Consider the following 19,596-nt stretch of genomic DNA (forward strand, 5'->3'; position numbering starts at 1 on the left):
TACTTAAACAGATGCCACCTTCTACACTCACTCAAGCAACCCTCTGCTCCAACCAGAGAGCTCTAAACCAAAATTCAGTGTGTGGATAGAGCAATGTGTGAATTATGATTTGCTTTTCCTCAAAACATAATTAGAAATTTACTTAGCTTTTGTGTATTTTTACTTTACAAAATCACCTTTCTCATCTCTCAGAGTAATCCTTTTTTCTAACTCAATCTCCACAATATATAAAATCTAATACTTTCTTCTAAAATTCACTGTTGATTAACATTAGCTGTAAAGAACTAGATAACCTTGGGAGGGTTGTTATTTGCTTGTTATTTTTTGCAAATGTATCTTAAAGACTTCACGGGGCAAGGCTCTAACACTATTTAAGAGAGGAAAGAAAGTTGGTTTAGTTTTTTTAAAGTAGCACAAAGAGTCCTGGGCTGATGTTTTCCAGTGAAGCAACACTTCCCCAGCCTGAGACTGATAAGCGCCTTCAGAAGTTAGGCTTACACTTCTAAATCAGCAGTTCATGAAAGGCATTACGAAAAACTATTATACTGCTATAATGGATGACAGCACAGTTGTATATGTTACACCTTGAAGTAAGCAGTAGGATTTTCAATCACTTGATAACCTTGAAACTGCTAAGGTATCAAATTGCTATCATGAATATTGTGCTGGAGCAGAAATAACTCAAGAAGCTGCCTTTGTGAATAATAATCAGAAAACTGCAACATTTTTACGGAGAAAATGGATTTGAAGCACTAGGGTATTGACAAACCCTCTAACAGGAAACTAAGGTAGACATTACCAGTACATTTGCACTGGACGATAGAATCAATCCATTACCCATTAGGTTTATGAAATGTAGTCAGTTAAAAATTATGAGCAATGAATTATGTTGCATGTTAAAATTTCAAGGATAAGGAATAAAGAGAGCCATGGTTCTTTTAAAGCATAAAATATAAGTAAAATTTTTGTTTTATTTCAACTTCTCAATGTTCTCTCAAATCTTACTCATTTCAGCAAAGTATAAACAAGAAGGGGTTTGGAAAGTGTAAATATGATTAACAGACATTTGAATAAGTTACAACACAAAGACAAGTAGAAACAGAGCCAGTAAATATTTGTTATATATCTCTTTTCTCTAAAATGCATGTGTTTAAATTTACCAAATCCTGGCTTTGTTCATGAGCAAAGCACCCAGAAACAGTCTGTGGCATTTCCAGACAATGAAATCTACTGAGAACCCTCCACAGCCATGTGAAAACTCAATGTCTGGAGAGATTCATCATTGTGTCAGACTGGCCAGTACTTTGTTACAGTGACTGACAATGGGAGAAACTTGGAAATAATACAAAGATTCTCTGCTCACTGATAGTGTCTGCACAGTGATTAGAGAAGAAAGCTTTGAGACTGTGAGGAGAATCTTAATTTTCCTCCAAGATTAATTTTGATGTTTTACCCTTTGTAAGTCTAACCTCACCTAGTATGTCCCATTGTGTCTAACTCAGAAGTAGCCATTTTCATTTACTTTCTGGAGCTCGACTATTGAATATCAATGCATATTCAACAGCTTATTGGGTAGGCTGATCAATTTCTCAACAGAGTAAAACCAGCAAGGTCTGCTTTATGATTGGATATGCCATCCAATTGAAAAAGGCAAGTGCCACCTAGTATAAGGTACTCTGAATTGACGGGCTACAGCTGATAGTGTCCTCAGTATGACCTAAATTAACTCATGCTTATCCCTTTTCTTGGAATTTGAAGTGATTTTATACTATTCAATTTGGAAAAATCCTAACAGGGTAATGATGCTAATTCCTGACATCAGGAAAATTAGAACTAAATAAAGGTACCCAGTATATGGACATTATTTTTAGAAGTACCAAGAAGTAAATGTTAGTAGCTTAACATAAACCCATATTTTCAAATGGAAAAGATAAAATAAATAAAGGAAATAAATAAAATAGCATTTTCTACAAAGATAGTAAATTAACAACCCATCTTCATATTTAAAAAGAAATAAAATTAAAATGAACACTATCCCAAAACTGTGATTGTAAAGGCATAAGGTATTAAACAGGGTAATAATCAAATCCAAAATTTGTTGACTTAGGCACCAAAGACTGTATTAATACTATCTAATTTATTCATGGAATTCATTCATTTGTATACCCATTTACTCATCTCAATATGATTAGAAAAGATTAGAAAATGGAGAATTGGGGAATAAGTACCTTCTGCAAGATTATACAATTGGTGAGTGCTAGAATTAGAATTTAAGCTCAAGTATGCCTGCTTCCAAGGAGATTAACCATTTTACCATAATAAACAGAAGATTTGAGATGGAGCCCATGAAAGATAAAGTCAAGTAATAATAATAACAGTAATAAAAGATATACTGTCAAATATTTATCAAAGGAACAGTCTCAATGTGAAAAATCTGGGCTTGGCAAGGCTTCTGGGGACTTCACTGGTGTGAGACACTGTGAGTTTAGCTGTGCAGGCTGGACCCAGAAAAGGAATGAAGAGTAGTGGGCCACAGAATAAGCTTCCAAAACAATGCACAAAATAGTCGGAAGAGGGAACTGATAACTTTTAAGGCCTCCTTCAGCTTGTGAGCAACATCAGCAAGTGCCACGCTATTCCCAAGACTGTGAGAGCCACCCTGAGTCCCCGTGGCATGGACAGAATTACAGTGAGTGATCAAGGTAAGGAAATGAGTTCTAATGATGGGCCACACTTCTGAAACTTCTTGTTGTCATCCGTCCATCCTGCAGCAGACACTTCAGTGAACATTGCCAAAATCCCAAGATGCACAGACTGTGATGACACCACTGCTGGCTTCAGTTTCTTTTCTTTCTTTTTGTGGTACTGGGGATTGAACCCTGGTCATCTTGCATGCTAATCGAACACTCAACCATTGAGCTACATCCCCAGCCCCTGGCTTCAGTTTTTGAAGCTGGTGAAACCAAACATGGTTTGAACCCCCAGATCATCATCCAAGCTTTCTGCAGAATAAAAAGATTGAAGAGCGTGCCATGGCTAAGAGGCAGCAAGATAGAGGGGAGAAGAGGAAGCTGCTGGGGAAGTGTGCCACATCTGCTCTGAGTTCCAAGATGATCTCCCAGCAGAAAACCTTCTGTGCTAAGACAGTGGCTAATGCATTGTTGCTGCTCAGTGACTGAAGTTTAAAATGACTGGAATCTAGAAGACTCAGGGTAGAACTCTAAAGGAGTCTCTGTTGGTGACTGGTGTTTAATTAAAAAAAATACTTCCTCTTATACCACGTTTGAAATGCAACCCAGAAAATTAAATAACCCCATGATTGCTATTTATTTATTTATTCATTCATTCATTATTTATTTCACTTTTTATTTTTTGGTGGCACTGGAGTTTTGAATTTAGGTACTCACTCTTGTTAGGTGGGCAGTCTACCACTTGAGCCATATCCCAGGCTTTTCGCTTTTGTTATTTTTCAGAGAGTATCTTGTGTGTTTTGCCTGGGGTTGGCCTTAGACCTTAATTCTCTTATCTCTGCCTCCCAGGTACCTGGGACCATGGGTGTGTGCCACCATAACTAGCTCATTTTATTTTATTTTATTTTATTTGCAGTACTGGAGGTTGAAATCAGGGCCTTGTGCGGGGTAGGCAAGCGCTCTACCACTTGACTCATTCCCCCATCCCTTTGGCTCATTTTTAAATAGGGTGTTGCTAACTTTTGCTGAGGTTGACCTCAAAGCCACAATCCTCCCATCTCCATCTCCCATGTAGCTGGGATTGCAGATGTTCACCACCCCTCCTGGCCCGTGATTGCCCTTTTAAATGTTGAGCTCAGAATGAAAGCTGAAAAAGGTAATGCTGAAATCAGAGAAACACTTGAGGATTATCAGATAATTGTTGATGCCAAGTAGAAAATTCTGTATGGCAAGTTTGATAAGATACATCATTCTGGAACCAAAGTCATCTTTTCCAAGCTCCTCGACAGGGATATGGCTACCCAATACTTGGCTGAAGGGAATATGTTCTGTGCCAACCAAGTGCCTGAAGAGGACAAAGATGGCCTTTGGAATTTCTATTCAGACAAATGTGAATAGTCTTTCAGCAGATGTGTTGGGCCAGTGCCAAAAGTTTGAAGAGACCCAGATTGGAGACATGAGGTGCACTTTCTTCATTGGCTGCTCCAAAACCAGGACTTTCACCTTAATCCCCCATGGTAGCCTGAACAGTTTATGCAGGAGACAAGATGGTCTCTGTAGTCCACCATCAGGAATGATTTATTGGTGGCTAGTGGAGGGGCCATTGAAAAGGAGCTTGCCAAGTACCTGTGTGATTACTCAAGGACTATTCCAGGAAAACAGCAGCTATTTATTGGGGCACATGCCAAGACCTTGGAGATTGTCCCTCATCAGCTGTATGTCCTCAGTAAGCTGTGGGCTAGGCATGCCCAGGGGAGCCTGTGGTATGGGGTAGACATCAACGAGGCCATTACTGAAAACTTTGAAGTCTTTTGTGGGAGTGGGCTATGGTATGAATTGTGCCTTATTGTGTACATAGATGAAACTACCAAGAACCCTTGCTCCACCTGGACCTCAAGGCCACAGTTCTTTGAGAAGCATCCCACTCAACACCCACAAGCTGGCTGGCTGTAGAGGTGCTTATTTTCCCAAGCTTACTAAATCAATACCACGCAGAAGTAGCAGTAATGGGCCCACTCTGTTCTCATTAGAGAATATTTATTATTTGCTTATTTTTTTTTTAATTTTTGTTGTGCTGGGGATCAAACAAAGGTCCTTGTGCATGTATGAGAAGCACACTGTGCTCTACCAATTGAACTACATTCCTCAGCCTCAGAGATTATTTTAAAATAAAACTGAAGTCTTAGGGAAAAGTGCAAACTTGGTCATATCACTTCCCTCCATTTCCTGCTCTTCTCCCCCCAAATTTCATTGCTTTTAGGTTAAAGCAAAAACTCCTTTCATGACTGACAAAACAGTGTGTGATCTAGTGCATAGCTAACTTCCAAGCCTCATCTTTTATTTTGTGGTTCTGCACTCATGATGCACCCTCACTGGCATACTGATGATCCATTATGTGGGGCATGCTCCTTCCTGACTTGCTGCTTCTAGTCACTAAAATTCTCTTCTCTATCCTTTTTACTTTGTTAAATTCTCTGTATTCTCCATAATTCAGTTTAGGGGCACCATAAAGAGGTTGAATTCCATTGTCAAATGAAGCACATACCCCCCCCCCGAAAGTTATTGCCTTTGTTGGAATGGTTATTTCATTTATATCTGGATAACTGACTGTGCATATTTTAAGTATTTATATCTGAATAACCTCAGTGTCTAGCTCTCCCTGTACCATAATGGGGGCTCATTAACTCTGAGAGTGAATGAATGAGTAAATGGACACTTTCTGTATTTCTTCTTACAGTTTGTATTTAGAATTTCATTTGGTTTTCATTATAACCCAAGGTTGAAATGAGACATATACCAATTTCCCACTTTACTGAGGAAGAAATTGATGCTCAGAGAAGTTTAGTACTTCAGTAAATGTACATTGATAGTGGCAGAGCCTGCTAAAACCTGAGTTTTCTGCATCTCTATTCAATGTTCTTTTTACCAAAACCTTATTGTGTCGTCAGTAGAAATGCAAATTTCTGCTACCTACCCATAACAAAATACAGAACCTGAAAGAAATGTGCAAGATGAGGTCCTCAGTGACCATAGAGAAAGCATGAATTAGAGAATAAATCTTGTGGATCTTCTTGAGCCAGCTCAGGGTCATGTATAAGCTCAAACTTCACTAAGATCTTGGAGGATGAATCCAAAGCTTGAGTTAGGAGTCGTGTCTTTCCAGTCAGGGAGCTGATTACAAGCTCTGAGTGAGTGAAGGTAAAGTGGCCAAGGTCCAAGAACAGAACATACCTTTGCCTAAGCCTTTGTGAAGAGGAAGGCAGTACAGTTTCACAGAATATTGCAAAATGGCCTCCAGCTTTGGACCACAGCAAGTTTCTATGTGGGGTACTTGGGATGGGTACCTTCGGGCCTAACACACCAAAAGTCCATTGAAGGGATTTTTTTCTTTGCCAAAGACAAAAAGGCTAGTTCCAGTTATGCAGAAGAATTCATGTCATAAATTTATGGGTTGGGGCCACCAGATTTTTGTGCCAATTTGGACAGAATGTTTGTAGCTATACATACAACATTAAGAAAGTCTGATGATTGCTATTCCTGGAGCAAGCAAGTTGAAAGCCAGAAAGTTCTTCTAACCACAGTTGCTGTTGCTCAGCCTTAGTGACTGAACTTCAGTGTAGCTTTCCTTACAAATATAGCCTTCTTTTAAGAAAAAAATGTTTCTAATAATATTAATCTACTTAGTTGCTTTCCTGCCAAGGACTTCCTGTTTCTTTTGCTGTAAGATGTGAAGTCTTTTCTAGTTCTTCCAGATATCTGTTAGAATCTACTCAAATGAAATAGACTCCTCTACCACACTGAGCCATGAGCCAAAAGCTTATCTAATTTTGAGAACTATCCTTACTGTGATTCTCCTGATGCCATGACCTGTGAGGAGACCTGTGTCAGTTCTGCTTCCTGAGCTCTTATGGATGATATGGTTTGTTCTGGTCATAATCTCAAGGTTTAGATCTAAATCCCAGCTCTAGCTTTCTCTTTCACAAAAGCTCACTTGAGGAAACAGAATGCCTCTCAGGGGAGCATTGGTGAATTTTGATTAATTTCAACTTAGATTTCTACGTTGTAGCTACTGCCTAGTGAATATATGGATTTCCCACTGCCACTATTCAAACGAGTACCAGAGCTCTTTCTTCATACTGGAAGAAGGAATATCCTCGGGAAAATCTAAGATTACAAGAAAAGCATAACCCAAGAAAAAGTGTTTGGTTTATTAATTGCATATGGGTTCAGATAAGTTCCTTTTAATCTGAGCTCACCCATCAATCTTGAACTTGGGCACCCAATTCCAGCTTCTCTTCCTAAACATTCTCAACTTCCTTATGGTTTTCCTACTCTTGTTTAGACATACCAATTTTGTTTGAAATCTAAGACTCCTGTACTTTGCAACTGTCTAAGCCAAATTATTGACTTCCAGTGGTCTACCATAACCTTTCTAAATGTCACTGGAGATTTTAAAAATTAGAAGCACTGCTTAGGGACCTATTGCCATACAAGGTAGTATGATGGAATGGTTGCACAAGTGATTTCATTGCGCAGTCAAGGTTAGGAGCTAGTGCTGTATATTCTTAAAATTCAACAGAAACAGTTTCAGAGAGAAGGGCAGATGTGAGGGAGAGTGGATCATAAGGCAGAGGAAATAAGTGGGTAGGAAAGTAATAACTTAATGGGGTGTCAGTAGAGAGGCAAGGAAATTGAATAGGAAAGAAAAGAGCATGTCCTGGAAAGTGTGTCTCAGAGACAACACAGGAAATGTGCTCCGGACAGAAGGGATAATCAAACCTAGACTCTTAGGTGTAAGCACCCATACAAGTAGCACTTACTGGACATAGTGTACTTACATTTAGACAATCCATACAAGTAGAACACCAGCAAGTCGTAGGCTTGTAAGCAACCCTTGAGACTGCTCAATTCACATTTCCACAGCCTTATGACATCTCTAAGCATCAAGAATTATTTCATGGTCCCTACAACCAACTAACTGATGAAATAAGATCTCATATTGATTGTCATTATCTTGGTAGTCCTGTGAAGTAGGCAGAAAATTACTATTTTTATCTCCATTTTAGTAATAAGGGTAATAAGACTCAGAATTCAGAAGTGAACTGTTCAAAGTCACATAGCTGCTGAATTCCAGTCAGGACCAAGATTAGAGTCTAGATTTTCTTATTCCAAATGCACACTTCCTTCTTTCACCACACTTCCCAAAGGATAGACAATTATTCCAAAATAAAATTCAGTTTATCTTATAACAAACTGCTTTGTAGGCTCTGGGTGGTTTGTTGTTCATAAGCCAATAGGAAGTACATCCAAGACCACTGTGGTTGTATCTCATTAGTTGGTTCTTAAGAGGAATGCTACTATCCCTTTGGATAATTTGGAAATTTATAGGGAGAATGTTTTTGTTGTCACAGTGATGAGGAGTCATTAAGGCATTCAGTAGATAGGGCCAATGGTGTTGGAGAAGCCTCAGCATACACTATGCTCCCGCACAGTAAAGAATTCTAGCATCACAGATCATATTGAGTACTCCAGTAGACACTACATAAGCAAAAAAGCTGTTTATAATTACTTGAGCCAAAAACCTAACTCCATTTTACACAGTATTTTTGTGTGGTTTTTAATAGTTACCAAATCTTCAAGAATGTGTCATCAAACAAATTCAGGAAAATTTATATTTTTGTCAGAAGTTTATAAGAGTTATTTATCACTTTAGAAAATCATATGCATATGGAAATTTATAGGGAGAAAAAAACAGTGCATATGGTTTTACCTTAACTTTGCTCATTGACTTTATAATCTCTCCCCAGATTTGAGAGGTCAGAGAGATTTACTTTGAGACTGCCAAAAAGTAACTCTTGCTCTTTTTTAACTTGATAATTTGGGGTGCCTGACAAAACCAGTCTATAATTATAACATATTGAATTTTATTCTGGAAAATGTTTAATTACATTATGGCCCACTAATAAAGAGCCTACACTGGGACTGAAATAATTGTGGATCAGCTCTCTTTAATGAATTATCCAGAAACTTAGGTGGCAAGTTTGAAGTGGAAATGGCAGTACTTTAACTGGAAAGTATTCCACAAAGTCAGCTTGTTTTTCTCTGTTTTCTAGGAGAAAAGATAGAAAGCTGGGTGTGGATGACATTCTGTCACAGATTCATTTCAGCCTCATGTCATACCTTGTGCAATATTTAGAAGTAATTTAAGAATCCTGTGGATGGTAACACATACTGAAACTTTCATTTTACCTACCGCACGTTTTCTCTGAAGCTTCCCAATTCTAGTCTTTGTTTTGGAATGAAACTATTAAGCAGCAATATGAAGTTAAACATACTCGACAGGAAAAGGTGCGTGAGTCAGCAGTTTACAGTTGCCAAAAAAGGACAAGAGGGCTTTCATTCATGTTATTGATGTGAATTATTTTGAAGAATGTATAGTTGGCAGTTTCAGCGAACTTTGGCAGGAATCAGCAATTTACTGATAATGAAAATAAACTAATAAACAGCATTATGTTCTCTAAACAGGAAGCACAGCTGATCATTTGGTTATCAAAAGTAAAGAAGATTAAGCTATAGGTGATGATTTTAGAGTGACACATGCAAAGGTACCTTGAACTCAGCTCGTTATTTTGAAAGGGCAGATCTCTGGCTCTCAGTGACAATTTGCCAAATATCACATCTGGGCTTCAACTGCTTAAATTCTTGTTCTGAAACATTTTCCTGCAAGTTCTTAAAATTCCTTAGCAACAAGTGCTTTGGAATTACTTTTTAAGCATCATATCCACAATAATTGTGGGAAGATCCCAAAGCACTACGGTGGAAAATCTGACCCATATCAATTGCGTCAAGGTTTTTCAGGGGATAAAAAAACCCAAAATTAATCAAAACAAAAACATGATACCCAAGTATAACTTCCAGCATCTGGGATAGTGTGGCTCTGTTGTGAAGCCTGAGAAAGTGCATATTTAAAACACTCCCTGGTAGTACCTATGGTACCAAAAAGTATGGTATCTCCTGCTGTTGATGTCTATTACATGGAAGAATAAAAAAGAACAACATAGAACTTCTGTATATTTACTTGAATAGTTTATAGTAAATCCCAGTTATTCTCAGAAATTTAACTTTTTTTTTTGGTGGGGTGGGATTTGAACTCAGGGCTTCACACTTGCAAAGCAGGCACTGTACCACATGAGCCACACATCCAGTACATTTTACTTTGGTTATTTTGGAGATGAAATCTCACAAATTGTTTGCCTGAGCTGGTCGTAAACTGAAATCTTCCCAATGAGCTAGGATTATAAGCAGGAGTCACCAGCCCTTGTCTTTGACATATTTTATCTAAATATAAAATATTTAATACTGAGAATATTTTTTTACCCACAGCATACTACATCATTTTGATTGTACACTAACCCTTTTCACTCATCTTGTTCTTTCATTTGGTTGTAACATTCATGCTTTTACTTATGTACATTGTGGATTCTTCTATAGGAAGACTTGAGATCTTTGTATTTCCAATGTTGAAAACAGTGAACAGTAAAGCCCTAGGCACTACTGGTGCTCAATAAATGTTTAGAGGAATACCACCATTATTTCAGAGCTCTGTAGTCAAATGTAGCTTGCATTCAGAGGTGGGAAAGGAGTTTGCAGCTATAATTCACAATTCACTGTACAAAGTAAACAGATCCCATCTATAAATGACTTAAAATACAAAATACCAAGACCTTTTGATAGTCTCTTTACTAAACAATAAATAATAATAAATGAAGTATGGAGAATTTAAGTTACAGCAATTTAATTGCAGCCATAACTTTCAATTCAGATTTTTTTATCCTTATTGTTGTACTGGGGGTACATTGTGACATCTACAAAAGTTTTTATAATATTATCATAGTTGAATTCACTCCCTCCATCATTCTCCTTTATGCCCTTTCTCTCATTTCCGGAATAATTTCAACAGGCATCATTTTTCCATTTTCTTACATGTGTACAAAATATTTCCACCATGCTCACCCTCTCACACCCTTTCCTTATATCCTCCCCCTTCCCACTGGTTAATATTGAGAATGTTAAAAAACAAAAGAAGTCCACTTAACTTCTAGTAGACTGAATGAAGTCTACTTGAGGACAAGTAGAGAAACAGAACATGTCTGTAGCTCATACCTTTTGCCCAGGAGTGGAATGATGATTCAGAAGCTGGAAAGAAGCTATTCCTAGACCATAGCTTAGATTTCATTTCAGGACACACACATTTCAGCCACAGGGAAAGCTAATGAAAGAAGAGTTGGCTTTAGAGTATGTTAGTTAGCTTTCCATAGCTGTGAGCAAAATACATGAGAGAACAACTTAAAGAGAGGAGGTATTTATTTTGGCTCAGGATTTGAAAGGTTTCATTCTGTAATCAACTAGTGCCATTACATGGAGCCTGTGGTAATGCTGAACACCATGGCAGTAGGAGCATGTAGAGAGGGGCTACTCACCTCATGAAGGACAAGAAGCAGAGAGAAAGAAAGGGACTGGGGGCCAGGTATAACCTTAAAAGGTACACTCCCAGTGACTCCTTTAACTAGACCCTACTTCCTAAAATTTCCACCACCTCTCAAAATAGTACCCTAGTTGGGGTACTATTCAATACATGAACTTATGGGGATATTTCATATTCAACCCATAACATAGAGAATCTAAGGAGATGGATGTAGCATCTATGCCCAGATATTTTCCAGAATTTGATGAGACACTGACTCTCTAATTTTTTTGCTTATTAGATCAGACAGAACCATTTTATCAGTAGTTCCTCATTTGTTTTCTTAAAAGAGTAAGGAGAGGCTTTTATAGTTTAATGAGTTCTGGCTAGAATACTATAGTAGTTCAAGAGAAGCAAGCTTAATATCTTAGTACTTCTTCTGAATGAGTAATTTGCTTTTCTAAAACAAATTTTTTAAAGCTTTATCTTAAACTGGCAGGCACCACTATGGGAAAGGGATTAGGAAGTAGTGAAGAGGTCTGGTAGAGATGAACCAATGTGGGCTGCAATACACAAGTGCATGGATGCAATGCTAGGAATCTCTCTGTATAGCTATCTTTATCTCAAGCTAGCAAAAATGCTATGTCTTTATTATTATCTCTTGTTTTCTCTTCAACAGAATCAGAGAACAAGAGGGCAGACCAGATTCTTCCTGGAAGGTGGTTGGGGTGGGGAGGTGACCCAAACAATGTATACACACATGAGTAAATGTAATAATAATTTTAAAAAGCTTTGTGCTGCAGTAAATTCTAAAACCCAGAATGAAACCTACTTTAAGATTTAAGACTCACAAAGAACATAGGTACATTATTTATAATCATCTTATATAATACATTGAGAAAAGATCTTAGATATGATTTGGTCCACCTCAACTTGGACTTATCCTAACTCCTCTCTTCATCTGTTTTTTGAAATCATGACTTTATTTCATTTTGTTAATTTAAACTAAATTTATACTTTAATGGACATATAAAAACATTAATATAATACAGATTGGTGGGGTAGCATGTGATGTTATGTGGCTCCTTTCTTTCCATGATACATCTCAAAATCACCGGTGGTCCTCTAACTTCTGCCTTAAAGGTCCATGTGGAAGGAATCAATTTGTTTTGTAAGTACTGGGGTTTGAACTAAGGAACTGATACTTGCTCTACCACAGAGCCCTGGCTTCTGACTTAAAAACCACATCCAAAACAAGACCACCTCCCACTACCTGCATTGCAGTAACCTTGCTCATAGAAACCATCAAGTTTAACTTTCCTGCTGGTTCTCCCACTTCTATCTTTGTCTACTATAGACTTCCCATTTTAACAAGAGATATATTTTCATTTTTTTATTGTTGTGTTTGGTGGGGGTACATTATGGCATCACAAATGTTCTTACAAAATATCATACTTGAATTCACCCTCTCCATTATTCTCCTTTATCCCCCCGCCCACCACCATTCCTGGAATAGTTTCAACAGGTATCATTTTTCCATTTATATAAATGTATACACAGTATTTGCACTGTATTGACCCTCCTATGCCCTTTCTTCACCTCCTCCTCCCTCCCACTGATACCAAACCCCCAAATTCCCTTAGGACCTGTTCCACCTTCCTGTTCTCTGATTTTGTAAATTTAAAAAAATGGTATTTTTGCTTATTTAAGATAGCTACATGGGGAATTTTCTTGTGACATTTCCATGTATGTATATATAATATAACCCAAATTGATTCATCTCCTCTATTTTTCTTCTTTCTACCTTAGTCAAGAGATACTGTCATTCTTCTGGGTAGAAGGCTAATTCTTGCAATGACCTGCAAATTTCTATATTAATTTGTTTCTAGTTATCTCTCTAACCTAATCTCCTCTAATTTCCTATCTTTTTTGCTCTACTTCAGACATTGTGGATTCCTTGCAGATCGCTGGGCATTTCAAGTTTTTTTTTTTTCCTCAAGTCTGGTGTAATGGTATTTCTTCTACCTGGAATTCTCTTTTTCCATGGCCAGTTTGTTCAACTCCATTAAGATTGGGCTTAGTTGCCACTTTGTTTAACCCTGTCTTCCCTGCCCTCCCTCCCTCCCTTCCTTCCTTCCTTCTTTTTCCTTCTTTTCTTTGGAGCTGGGGACTGAAATCAGGGCCTTGCCCTTGCTAAATAAGTGATCCACACCCCTATTCATCAGTGGCCACTTCATGAAACTCACCCTGATCACTTCGGTAAACTCTCAGCTCAACCTCTCCTTTCACTGCATTCTGGAACTCCATTTCACCTTTTCTATAGCTTATTGAAGTATTCCACTAGTTGATTCTCTGGCTTCTCACATTTAATACCATTAGCAGAACTTGTTACCCTATCCAAATTTGCTATTTTACTTAATCGAATCCCTTCTATAATGAAATCCTGAAATTGAAATCTATTAGGAAAGCACCCATGTCAGAAGTTTTATGTATTGTATTATTCATTCATTTCTCTAGTCCTGAAAACTCAATATGCTTATCTTAATTTAAAGCAGGACTATGGAAGGGTACATTGTGGATGGCAGAGCTAGAATTCAAAATCTGTTCTCAGCAAAAGCACGCACCAATGTCTTTCATCTGTGCTTGGGTTCTGCAGATTCACAACAAATCCAGCCCACCACCTCTGTTTGTACTTCAAGTTTTATTGTAACACAATAAGCCCATTTTTCAGATATCTTTTCTATGGATGCTTTTGTGGTACAATAGAAGTTGAAAAGTTGCTATAGGCTGTGTCAATTGCAAAGATAAAAGTATTTACTATGTAGACAACTACTAATCTATGCCAAATAGTCTTATACATGAAGCAGATCTAGAAAATGTTCTAATCTAGAAATGTACAAAGAAAGTTTTCTACGTAGAAGATAATATTGAAGAGAAAGTATCTTATTTTATAAATTACCCCCAAATTTTAAAGTTGTAAGTCTCCAAATCAAGCTTTTGAAGTTTAATTTGTTGTCTACAGGCATACCTCTGTGAATATACCTTATCTTGTCTTTAGTTAAATTCACTAAACTTATTCTTTTCATAGATATAAAAACTATTAATCACTGTTGAATATGCCTTTGATTATTTTTTGGTTCCAATTATAAATAGAGTTGGATTCACTTAAAACATTTGAAATTGTATATATGAGTTTAATATTTGAAGTTTCTTTTAAGTATTTCAGCTCTCTGACATATTTGATTTTACATAGCAAATAAACACATAGATATAGTAAAACATATTTCTAAAATATCCCAGCATTACTTACATATTAAGGAAGATTTCAACTTAAAATTCTTAGTCTAAATCTGTAATTCAGTTACATATTTTATATTGAAATTACAAGTTTCACTTGCTTTTGGGGAAGACAAATTCTGCTAAACCTTGCAAGTATATAGAATTCCAAGTGTGCTTTGATTAGTTAGCTGAAAGAGAGACATTGGTTTCATTCTTTGACTATCTCTTATTTAATTTCAAATGTTTTTGAGATCAGACAGAAGATATTTGTATTATGCCAACTAATTTTGGGGAATAACTTCTCAGTCATGATTATAAAATGATCAGGTATCTGAGTCATAAAATTAACATTTTTACCACATATTAATTACACATGTCATATAATTAAAACACGTAAGCAACATAATCTTATTGTAGAACCTTTTACTCCATCGTGAGTATTATTTATTACCCAAATGGCCAACTTAGTATTTACATCAAATTAGGCTCTTAATACTTGTCTGTCTATCTGATGTTTACACATCTGCCTAGTAAAATTATTTAAGTAGATTTTTGCATTTGGCCCTGAAATGTCCTCTTTTAATTGAGTGTCAATGATTTTTGAATAAATGAATTTGGTGTGTTTTTCTTCATACGCAGTCTAATTTTTGATACTAAATAATTCTTACAGATTTAAAATTTGGATACATTTCTAGTTCTTTTTGATGGTTTTGCCTGACTATTAAGTAAATCTCTAGGGTCTGACTCCATGCTGGAAGGCCTTGGGCCAATAAATGCTGAGAGGCAGAGGAATGACAAACGTAAGAGATTCCACCCATGGGCTGAACACCTGGTTTGTATTGCAAGAGAATCAAGCCTTTCACATCAAGCTGTCTGTACTGACGGCTCTGTAGATCTGCTTTGTACATCACAATGATTTAAAGATAGTGCCTATGTCCCTCTTTTACCCTAACCAAGTTTTGTAAAAGATGTAAAAAAGTTAAATGAAGTGAAACCATAACAATTGACTGGTAAGTAAATGAATAACTTATATTCCATCATGCTACCAAGCTTTTTATTTTATGAGATCTTTCACCAGCCTGATTATTAGTAAGGTGTGGGAGATTTTCCTTTCAGGCTTCTTTGGTGCAGTAGGTCACTTTCGAACTTCATTGCAATTGCTGGGGGAGAGGGTTTTCTTCCATTCTTCTGGATCTGTGAGTTACATATAGTACAGCCATACAGTTACTAAGCTCTTGAGATGTGGTCAGTGTGACTGAGGAACTTAATTTTTTTTTTATTTAATCATAGTTCATTTAAATTTAACTTTAAATACTAAGAATTGACTCAGTTACTGGAAAAATTTTAGAATGTTTGGAAATTGGGATGTGAATCTAGTTTTTCAAATAGAAAATTTATAAAATGTAAATAAAGGCCCAAATGTACATCAAAAGTTTGAAAATTTGTCATTTGCACTGAAATGTGTTTTAAGTATAACATGCACACTAGATTTTAAGATAGTGTGAAAATAAGAATGAAAAATATTTCACTAATAATTTTAGATTGATTTTGTGTTAAAATGAGATATATTGGATGGATGTAATGGGTTACATAAATATACTACTCTATTTAAACTGTTTTTTCTTTGACTACTGGAATATTGTAAACTGTACTTATGTCTAGTATTCTCTATTGATTAGACCATGACTGTCCTATCCATGCAATACTGCTTCTAGCCCCACAGTACCTCCACATTTCTGTTTTATTTTAATGGGAATCATTGTGACATTTTCATACATGCATACGCTACAGTTCAATCACATTCATCCACCCTCATCCTCTCTTTTCCCTGTCCCCACTCCATCTGGGTCCTCTGCAAATAGTCCCCCTTTTACATTCACGTTCTTTTTTATGTAAGAGATCTTGATTCTGTATATCAGGGAAAGCATGAGATATTTGACTTTATGAGTCCGGCTTATTTCACTTAAATAAGCCATCCATACTTAAATAAGCAGTTCCATCCATTTTCCCAAAAATGACATAATTTCATCCTACTTAATGAATGACTACTACTCCATTGTGTGTATAGATACCACATTTTTCTTTATTTATCCATTCATCTGTTGATGAGCACCCAGACTGATTCCATAACTTAGCTATTGTGAATAGCGCTGCAGTGAGCATGGTTGTGCAGGTGTCTCTAGCATGCTTCCTTGCTTTCCTTCAGGTACATGTCTGGGAGTGGTATAGCAGAATGCCCTTCACATTTGTGAACATTTACTACTTGACTAAAGGGAGAAGGAATTATTTTCTTTCACAAGCATCCCCAAGATTTCCTCTTTATCAGGCATTTGTAAGTTTAAAACTTTCTTCATCAAACTTCTGTTCCCATTCTTTTGTAAATTTCAACTATGAGCTTTCTTTTTTAACTTTCTTTTTGTGTATATTGTTGTGCTGGGGGTGGTATACACTGTGACATTTATAAAAATTGTTACAACATTTCAAATATATCATACTTGAATTCATCCCTGCCATTATTCTCCTTTATTACTCCTTCCCCCATTCCTGGAATAGTTTCAAAGATATCATTTTTCCATTTAAATACATGCTTACAAAGAATTTGCACTGCATTCACCCTCCCACACCCTTTCCTCACTTCCTCCTCCCTCCCACTGGCACCAACCCCCCTCCCATCAGGCAGGACCTGCTCCACCTTCCTGTTCTCTGATTTTATAAATGAAAAAAAATGACATTTTGTTTATTTAAGATAATTACACAGGGATATCTGGTGACATTTCCATGTAAATATGTAATATAACCCAACTTGTTTCATCTCCCCTATTTTTCTTCTTTCTACCTTTGAACCATTTTATAGTGACCTCAACAGGTTTGAAAGTTCTATATTCATTCTTGTATAGAGAGTGCATCAACCATATTCACCTTCTTGACTTCTTTTATTTACCCTTCCCCTCTTGTATGTGACCTTCCCTTAGCATGACCTGTTTTTATTAACAGGTACAGCCCTAGGACTGGAAGTGCTGGATCATATGGCAGTTCTAATTGTTTGTTTTTGAGGAGCCTCCATACTGTATTCCAGAGTGGTTTTACTACTTTACATTCCCACCAGCAGTTTATGAGGGTTCTTTCTTCCCTACATCCTTGCCAACATTTGCTGTAGTTTGTGTTTTGATGGTAGCCATTCTAATAAGAGTGAGGTGGAATCTTAACATGGTTTTGATTTGCATTTCCTTTATGGCCAGGGATGTTGAGCACTTCTTCATGTGTTTTTTAGCTATTTGGATTTCTTCCTTTGAAAAAGCTCTGTTCAGTTATTTGCCCATTTCTTTCATTGGGTCATTGATTTTTGGGGAGTCAATTTTTGAGCTTCCTGTATATTCTGGTTATTAATCCCTTGTCAGATAAGTAGCTGGCAAAGATTTTCTCCATTCCATTGACTGATTTTTCAATCTGGTGACCATTTCTTGTGTTGTGCAGAAGCTTTTTAATTCCATGCAGTCCCATTTGTCAATCCTTTCTCTTAGTTTCTGAGCCATTTAGTTCTATATAGGAAGTCATTGCCTATGCCTATTAATTCCAATATATTGCTTGCTATTTCCTGCACTAGCTTCAAAGTTTCAGGTCTTATATTACGGTCCTCAGTCCACGTTTTATTGATTCTTGTATATGATGAAAGACATGGGTCTAGTTTCAGTATTCTGAATGCTGATGTCCAGTTTTCCTGGCAAAATTTGTTGGAGACTGTCATTACTCCATCATATGTTTTTAGCACCTTTGTGGAAAATCAGGTGTGCATAACTGTGTGAATTCATATCTGAGTTTTCTATCCTTTCCACTGGTCTTCATATCTGTTTTTGTGTCAGTACCATGCTGATTTTATTGCTATCATTCTGTAGTATACTTTGAAGTTAGGTATTATGATACCTCCAGCATTGTTCTTTCTGTTCACTATTGCCTTGGCTATTTGCAATCTTTTGTGTTTCCACATAAACTTTAGGGTTGATTTTCAATCTCTGTGATGAATGTCATTAGAATTTTGATGGGGATTTCATTGGACATGTAGATTGTTTTGATAATATAGCCAATTTTACAATATTGGTTCAACCAATCCATGAGCATGGGAGATCTATTCATCTTCTGTAGTCATCTTTTATTTCTTTCTTCAATGGTTTATAGGTTTTCTTGTAAAGGTCTTTCACATCATTTGTTTATTCCTAAGTATTTTATCTCGAGGATATTGTAAATGGAATTATTTTTCTATATTCTATCTCTGTTTATTATTGGTGTATAGAAAGGCCACTGATTTTTTGTAAAATGATTTTGTATCCTGCTACTTTGCTGAAACTGTTCATGGTGCCTAGGAGTTTCTTGATGAAGTTTTATAGGTCCTTTAGGTATAAGATAATGTCAACTGCAAATAGGGATAGTTTGACTACTTCCTTTCCCCAATTTGCATTCCTTTTATTTCTTCTTTCTGTCTTTCTGTTCTGGCTAAGACTACCATGACCATGTTCAATAAGAGTGGAGAGAGTGGACACCCTAGTCTCCTCCTGACTTTAGAGGAAATGGTTTTTAGTCTTTCCTCATTTAATATGATGTTGGCTATAGGATGTAATATACAGCCTTTATTATGCTGATGTATATTCCTTCTATTCCTAGTTTCATCAGAGCTTTTATCATAAAGTGGTGTTGAATTTTGTCAAAGACTTTTTGCACACCTCTTGAGATGACCATGTGGTTTTTAATCTTTGCTTCTCTTAATATGTTGTGTTACATTTAATGATTTGCATATGTTGACCCTTCCAACATCCCTGGGATGACACCAACTTGATCATGATACATGATCTTTTTGATATGCTGTTGAATTCAGTTTGGCAATATTTTATTGAGTGTTTTGACATCTATGTTCATTAAAAAGATCAGCCTCTTTTTTCCTTGGGTCCTTGTCTGGTTTCGGATGAGTGTAATATTGACTTCATAGAATGCGTTTGACAGTATTCCTTTCCTTTCTACTTTGTGGGAAAGTTTGAGTTTTGAAATCTGTTATTCTTTAAATTTATGGTAGAATTCAGCAGTGACTCTGTCAAGTCTTGGAATTTTATTTTCTGGGAGACTATTTTTACTTCAATTTCATTGCTTGTTATAGATCTGTTTAAGTAATCAATA

General features: G+C 36.6%; 1 long non-coding RNA gene and 1 pseudogene across 4 annotated transcripts in view; both read left to right on the forward strand.

Moving 5' to 3' along the window:
• LOC141422554 (uncharacterized) overlaps window positions 1-19,596 on the forward strand; it is a 122,536-nt gene that overhangs the window by 49,928 nt on the left and 53,012 nt on the right. The window lies entirely within an intron of this gene.
• On the forward strand, window positions 2,784-4,643 carry LOC109677428 (T-complex protein 1 subunit eta pseudogene; annotated as a pseudogene).

The sequence above is a fragment of the Castor canadensis genome, chromosome 4 (genome assembly GCF_047511655.1).
Source record: "Castor canadensis chromosome 4, mCasCan1.hap1v2, whole genome shotgun sequence".
NCBI lineage: Eukaryota > Metazoa > Chordata > Mammalia > Rodentia > Castoridae > Castor > Castor canadensis.